Consider the following 8,202-nt stretch of genomic DNA (forward strand, 5'->3'; position numbering starts at 1 on the left):
ACTACCAACACACTTAGCACTCCGACTCCGCGTTTTAACAAGCAGGTGACCTCAGTCGGTCACCGAATCCTTACCGTCCCCCCAGCCAGGGCCCAGCGCTCGGGGGATCAAATCGCGAGCTTCAACACTGGATCACCAAATTGGCCGCACATTAGAATCACCAGGGCAGCTTTTACAAATTCCAGCGCCCAAGCTGTACCCTCAGTCAGGGAATTCAGACACTGTGAGTGGGATCCAAGCCTTAACATTTTTAAAAGCACACCAGGTACTTCCAAAAAGCAGCCAAGTTTGTGAGCTGTAAGACTGAGAGATCCTCTCTTCTTTCGTGGAGTTAACAAACTCTGTAAGGGCAAATGCAAAAAAAAAAAAAAAAAAATTTTTTTTAATTCTCTGTAAAAAAGAAGAAAAGTTGCCCAGGGCTGGTGTGGCAGCTACACAGTCATCACGGACCCAAGTTCTGTCTTTTCCACCCATGCCCATGGCATCATGCATTCTGGCGTGAAGTTTTCCTGTGTTGCAAAATAACTGTCAGTACCTCTCTCAGTTCTTTGAGAAAGAACTAGCTGAAGCAGCACCTTTAAAGAGTATTCCTAGAAACCACACCTAATGAGTCCTATCTGCTTTCCATTGGTCACTCACATCTACAAGGGAGACTAGAAAAAAAAATCATTAAAATTAAAAAAAAAATCTGGATAGTTACATTGCACCCTCAACAATAAAGGGTTCTTTTTGTAAGCGAGAAGGAGAACAGAGATTCTGGGGGCAGTGAACAGCTGCCTTGGCCATTTCTACTTATTATTCTCTAAAAGTCTTTTATTATTGAAAGTTTTGAACATATACAGTTAGGAGAGTACAATGAACCCCATGCTCAACCCATCATTGGGTTTTGACCACTATTAATTTATAGCAAATATTGTTTCAGCTATACTTTATCTCCTCCCACCCCTTGCCTCCCAGAATATTTTGAAACATATCTCAAATGTATCTTTTCACCGAAAAACATTTCCATGTTTATCTCCTAAAGACAGAAACTTTCAAAAAAGTGTTTATTTTTAAAAACTGTTGGTGTTTAAAAATAGAATTCAAACAAGATTTACAAATTGTTATTTAGTTGATACATTTCTTAAATCTTTTGATCAGGACATACCTTCATATTTAGAGCCAAAATCCTATAGCAGGATCAAAGCCTTTCATTGTAGGGCTAAATATGCAGCTTAAAATATCAGTTCTACAAAAATAACATAATAACAGAAATTCACCCTGCAGTATCAAGGACAAAAATTATCAGATTATTTCCCATGAAAAAAATGAAGAAGAAGATAGCTTAAAGGCACTGAATACAAGAGAAGGGGGAAATGTGGGGAAAAAATACAGAAATGAGCAATTGGATCATACTGCCTACTTCTGATTTCTCTCTGGGACTTGGCAGGACTCCTTCAGCTGCAATGACAGAAACTCAATCCAAACTGACTTAGGCAAGAAAAAGATTTTATTTGGTTTATAAAATTGTAAAGTGTGTGTGTGTTTAGTTACAGTTGAACCCAGGTACTCATACCTTTAGGAAACCATTCCATCTCTCAGTTATGTGTTCCTCTATGTTGGTTCCATTCTCAGGCAGCCTGTTCCCTATGATGACCACTGGTATCTTCAGATTTATACCCTAATGGGTTAGCAGTTCTTGCTTTCCTAAGAGATCTAGCAAAAACCTCAGGACTGAATCTCATCAGCCTGACTTGGGTCATCTACTCACTCATGAGTCAATCAGTCTATTTGAAATGGTCTGATTCACTAGACAGCCTGGAGTTGGAAGCCAGGACAGCCTTACCCTACAGAGTCTCAGAGTAGGACAGAGGTAATTTCTCAAAGGAAAATCTAGCAACATTTATGAGACAATGGGGACAGGGAGATATAAAACAAAACAAAAACCTGTCTTCTTCAGAGTTATGACCACATATATCCAAGAGGAAAAAAAGATGAAAAGAGCAAGATGTAAGAAATTGCTGGACTGTCCCTTGCAAGAAATATGAGCAAAAGTCATGTGAACTCTAGTCTTCAGGGGAAAATAATAACAACAATAACATCAGTTAACATTATGGGGTACTTATTCTAATTCAGGCATTTTACATATATTATCCTATTTAACCTTTGTACTAAATGTATGAATATTTAGATTATGATCTGCACTTTACAGATGAGGAAACAGAGGCTTATAATTAAGTAACTTGCCCAAGTCAATAGATGGCAAAATGGGACCCTGACCTCAGAACTGGTCCTCTTTCCCATGATGCTCTGCTGCTCCCCAGGAGCCAGGGGTCATTTGCTCCCATGTTTTGTGATTCTGAACCTATAGACTTCCATCATCATTTAATTCCCTCATGACATATCACCCCATGAACAATTTTAAATTAGTTATGAATTCCAAGCTTTTCATACCCAATTGACTCTGACAGAAAAGACTTTACTTATATGTTTTGTACTTCTCTGTGTCTTTCTCTTGCAGTTAAGTGTCAAGCTTAACCTCCAGAAGTCCCTAAATCAGAATTAATGAAAGTCTTCACTGTAGAATAAAGATCACAGATTTTTTTAAGCAATAGAACTCTGCATTTCTAGGCAGCTTGGGAAATATTTATTCCAGTGACTAGCGACCAATTGGTCCAGGAAGTCTGGGGCATAGCTTTCATAGCTTTCTGCTGATGGGTCTTCCTTTCAGAAGAGGGAAGGCCCACTGTAATAGGTGGACTGTGTTCTGAGATGCCTCACTGATCACGCAGGATAGTCTGAACTTTTAAGGAGTTATTACACCCGAGGCAGATTATGTTTTTACATTTCCTACTAAACTACATTCCTTTGACTTCCCTTTGGTATTTATTTATCTATCTATGGCTGCCCAACGTGGTTTGCAGCATCTTCGTTCCTCAACCAAGGACTGAACCCCAGGCCCACGGCAGTGAAAGCATCAAGTCCTAACACTGGACCACCAGGCAGGGAATTCCCTTTTGGTTTGTTTTTAAAAGCCATTTTCAACTGATAAGATTAAAATCCAAAGCATGTACTTGTCATACAGATCTCACAGGGATTATTCCTCAATTCTCATCATTTGTCATAGCAGCTGAGGTCATCCCAGAAAATCAAACTTCTCACTTTTACAGTGTTTCAAACCCTAAAATGAGTTATACCTGGGGGAGATTTTTTTAAACCAGAGGAGAGAGGAGAAAGAAAAAAGCATACACTTTCACGCTAGTGTTCTTTCTTTATTGAGTCTTTATCCTATGTATAATTTTTTAATTTTACAGTCAAGCCCCAGTTTCTGTGCCTCCAGGCTGCTCTTAACAAAGGCCCAGGGGTAAGTGATAGTGATAGCAAAAAACAGGGAAGCCTGGCGTGCTGCAGTCCGTGGAGTCCCAAAGGGCCGGACGTGACTTAGCGACTGAACAACAACAGAAAGTATGCGGCATCTTTAGAGGCAGGAAAGGAAAGTCCCTGGCAGGAAAACCTCTCTCTCTCTCCTTCCTTTACTCTCTCTCTCTCTCCCACCTCCCATATGTAAAATTGCACCCAATAGTAAGACAAGGAAGATAGAAAACAGAAACATCAGGAGACCTTTTCTTAGTCCCAGCTCAGTCATTAACTGGCTCTGGGAACTTGAGAAATGAATGACTTCTGAGATCACATCCAGCTCAAAGAACTAGATATTTTCCTCCAAAAATGTTTCTCTCTTCCTGTAACTTGCTTTTTAAATATAAATATGACTAGGTAGAGGATAATAGACTTTTAGGTTAGAAAAGAGAACTAAGATTGCCTCATGGATTTTCCTTTCCCTATTACTTAACAAATGTACCTCAAATAAGTTTTTTTTTTTTTTAGAGTCCTTTCCAAAAAATCACTAATAATTGTCAACAAGGAAAAGGAGATAATGAAAGGTAATAAACTTAAAAAACTGATGTCAAGGAGGAAAACAAGATTCTGGAGCAGAGAGGAGAAGCAGAGAATGGCCCAGCTCCTACCACCATCACCACCCCTGAAATCATATTGGAGACTCCACACATCTGAGATTTGAAGGAAATCTGAAGATTAACAACTAAAGGATAATCTTTATTTTTTCTGTCTTCTTGCCCATTGCTCTCTCTCTAACTGGGTCTAGTTTCCCACTGGAAAATGATCCAAAGGTTGAGAATATTCTCCAAAACAGTGGATTATTACTTGAAACTGTGAAAAGCGGAACACTGGTTTAGAGTATCTAACAGTGAGAGAAAATGAAAGAAAAAAGGAGAAAGGAAGGTAAGAAAGGAAGAAATCATGCAAAGACTGATAAGGAAAATGATCTACAGGAATATATATTTAAAGGAATAGCAAGAAATTTTATATCTATGTGAATTGTATACATATTAATTAATTAAAGGTAAGACCTCATGGAAAAGAGAATGAATATAAACAAAAGAAAAAGATGTAAGGAGAGCATTAGACTTATAAATTGAGGCTCCAAACAACAGCATTACAGAACTAGTATATTGAAGTATAATACAAATAGCAAGAAATAGAAAAGACATCATTGAAAGTCAAGTTAAAAGAAAAGCTTAAGATGATTACAGTACATGCAGTTGAAAAAGAAAAGAACGAAAGTAAATACAAAGTCCACAAAATAGAGGATAGAAATGATTCAACATGAGGGTAATTGGTGTCCCATATGTAAAATGCACGAAAAATGGATCAGAAGACTACAAAAGATGTAATAAAGGTGCTTACCTAAAGGGGAGTTAAGCCTCCAGATTTCATTTGAGTCAAATTTATTAAGATATACTCCACAACTAGAAATACTGAAATTATTCAACTTTAAATATAAAGAGTTCTTTAAGCATTAAGGTGAAAAGCAAATTGGCTACAAGGAAGGAAAATGTCAAGGTGCATCAAATAACCACACTTAACTTTTTACATTGTATCAGTCAATATCCTGGCAAGAATCAGAAGGAAAAGCCGAAATGGATAATTGGAGGAGAATTAATAAAAAGGGCTGTCCACATTGTGCAGTCAGAGATTATAGAAGGTAACAAATGATGGTGAGTTTCCCTGGGGTTTACAACCTCAAGGACCAGTTAGTACCTCTAAGCACAAAGACTAACGGTCATGTGAGCCTGGGGTGGCAGCCGTGTGAAGGGGTGACCTGGCAGGAGCTGTGGCCTCTGGTTAGGTTCAGAGCATCCCTGTGCAGCAGGAAGGAAGCTGAGAGAGTAAGTACCTGCTTCCCCTCTCCTTCTACCTGTGGATCTTCCCACTGCCGTTGACTAAGTCAGAAGGCAAAGGAAACTCTTGAAGCAGTTCATATAGGTCAGGTCACCTGGCTCCAGGGCTGGATGGAAAACCGTGGAGAGTGGATACTGAGGGGCAAGCAGAAGGCAGCCAGGACACACATTTAGATTATGGCACTCGCATACTGACATGCTTTGTGAATTTCATAAAATATTTCTTAGAACAGGCATCAATATTTACATATAAATATTTGAAATCAACTACTATAATAAGTTACATAACTATTTTATTTGACAGATGCTTTTCCCAAAGCTTTTAAAACACTTAATAGATACTATTATATTGATACTGACAAAGTGGGCAGTTGTCCAGTTCTTGAACTGGAGAAGAGTAAGGCTTACCAAATTTTCCAGGATCAATTAATTGTGGAAATAGCTGCCAGTCAGATCTCATAATAGGTCAAATGAAAGCCAGAAAAGACTGTTCGGGTATCATTTATATCAAGGTGTTCATTTTGCTGAATACATTCTCATTTCCTGGCACTAAGGTGTTTTTCTTGCTTACCTTCTGAAAGTTCTTTTCCTTAAGAAAAACTTAGCAATGAAAAGGAAAACACAGTTAGAATTTCATTTTATTAACTGTCATTATGATGTCCAAGTCTATGTGATGAAGTAATTTCCATGTTTTGGGTAACTTCTGTCTGTGTGGACGCAACCAAACATACTGAAATACATTTAGTGTAGCAGGTATGTTTACAAATCTTGTGGAAGCTTTGTGCATGCATGCTAAGTCGCTTTAGTCATGTTCGATTCTTTGCGACCCCATGGAGCCTGCCAGGCTCCTCTGTCCATGGGATTTCTCAGGCAAGAATACTGGAGTGGGCTGCCATAATCCTGGGGATCTTCCCGACCCAGGGATCGAACCCACATCTCTTGTGTCTCCTGCATTGGCAAGTGGGTTCTTTACCACTAGTATCACCTGGAAGCCCATGTAAGCCTTATTTAAAGCTAAATTAATAATAGTTCATGGCTTCCCTGGTGGCTCAGTGGTAAAGAATCTGCCTGCAATGTGGGAGACCCAGATTTGATCCCTGGATGGGGCAGATCCCCTGGAGGAGGAAGTGGCAACCCACTCCAGTATTCTTGCCTGGAGAATTCCATGGACAGAGGAGTCTGGCAGGCTACAGTCCATGGGGTCACAAAGAGTTGGACACGACTGAGCAAGTGATACTTTCATGCATGTCAAAGGTGCTTTTAATAAATTGCAAGATTTTCCATCATTGCCTCAAAGATTTATCAGAAATCAGAACACATTTAGGATTTACTGTATCCCCCCCAAACCTCCAGATAAACTTTCTGGATAATCTAGAAAATGGTCAGATTGCATCAGAAATCTCTCATGATGCATCATGATACTGTTGTAGGAGAGTCAACAAACCCAAGCCCAGCACCTTTACCCTCCCAATTACTATTGATGTTTGAGACCCTGAGGCCTTCAGGAATTTGAGCCGCAGTTGAAGGCTCCCCGCCGTGTTCACAGTGAGCAACACAATCTGCCAGCCCACGTGTGCCTGCGCCATGAGCGCCTGGTGCAAAGCTCAGCCCTCCGCCCGCCATCCGCCGCTTAGCCGTTGTGCACATTCTGCAATCGAGTGGCTCTGCTCCCCTTCCCCACACACCAGTGAGGCTGCTCCCAGGACCTCGCTAGCCCAGGCTTTCCCCTTGGCCTTTTCCCTCGTATCCAGCATGGGTCCCTCTACCGTGTCCTTCACCTCAGTGCCCGGGCCCAGCTTTTCCCCTCCCCTCCCCACTCCAGAAGTCAGAAGGCAAAGGAAACTCTTGACGCAGTTCCTATAGGTCAGGCCATCTGGCTCCGGGGCTGGATGGAAAACCATGGAGAGTGGGTATTGAGGGGCAGGCAGAAGGCAACCAGGACATACGGTTACATTATGGCACTCGCTTATGCATTTCTGCACTATCCACCCCATTGTTTGTCTGGCCCAGATCTCTTCACCATCATTATGCTCCATGAGTCTTGCCCTGCTGTAGTCCTGCCCCTTCTATTCCACCCTGAATCCCGGCCATCCACGGCAGCTTTGGGTTTGGTAACAGCATTCTCCTTCCTATCATTTGACTCACACTTGTCATTGGTTACAAAAGTAGATTCAGAATCGTGATTCGGCCAACCGGAGGGCAGCCAAGTCAGGGAGGCAGGGATGAGGTCAGGACTGAGTGTGGTGATTGAGATGGGTCTCCAGGCTGCCCTGCTGAAATGCTGAAGTTGATGCCCGAGTCCACCCTTGACCTAGGCCCTGCCTGCCCCTCAGCTTCATCTCCCAGCACCTCTTGCTCGTAGGGACGCACCTGGGCCCCGGGGCATGGCCCCTGCCAAGACACGCACAGACCCTGCCAGCGCCTCCCTGTGGTTCATCCCCTCTGTGTCTTTGCTCACAATGAATACGTCCCTCTTTATTTTCCATATCAATCATTTTTATTCATTTTTTTAAAACTCAACCAAATCAAAGTTTTACCTAAAATACGGTATTTTTTTGCCTTCTTCAAAGACAGGCTTTCTCTTTATCGAAATGCTGGTTGGAAGGCTCCCATGCCACATGGCCACTAGATGGCAGGGCAGCACCATTCACGGAAACTCAGACCCCTGTGGCCACAGATGCGCAGTCCACCTGCTCTGAAAGTTGATGAAATTAAACTTCAATATCTCCTTTGTTAAGCTTCCCTGGTGGCTCAGACGGTAAAAGCGTCCGCTTGCAATGCGGGAGACCCGGGTTCAATCCCTGGGTTTGGAAGAGCCCCTGGAGAGGGAAATGGCAACCCACTCCAGTACTCTTGCCTGGAAAATTCCATGGATGGAGGAGCTTTGTAGGCTACAGTCCATGGGGTCGCAAAGAGTGGGACACGACTGAGTAAGGGCTTCCCAAGTGGCTCGATGGTAAAGAAT

At 41.8% G+C, this 8,202-nt stretch overlaps 1 protein-coding gene across 1 annotated transcript in view; it reads right to left on the minus strand.

The window, feature by feature from the left end:
• SKA1 (spindle and kinetochore associated complex subunit 1) overlaps window positions 1–8,202 on the minus strand; it is a 30,962-nt gene that overhangs the window by 15,601 nt on the left and 7,159 nt on the right. The gene's annotated exons all lie outside the window — the stretch shown is intronic.

Source organism: Bison bison, unplaced genomic scaffold (genome assembly GCF_000754665.1).
Source record: "Bison bison bison isolate TAMUID 2011002044 unplaced genomic scaffold, Bison_UMD1.0 scf7180017864287, whole genome shotgun sequence".
Classification (NCBI taxonomy): domain Eukaryota; kingdom Metazoa; phylum Chordata; class Mammalia; order Artiodactyla; family Bovidae; genus Bison; species Bison bison.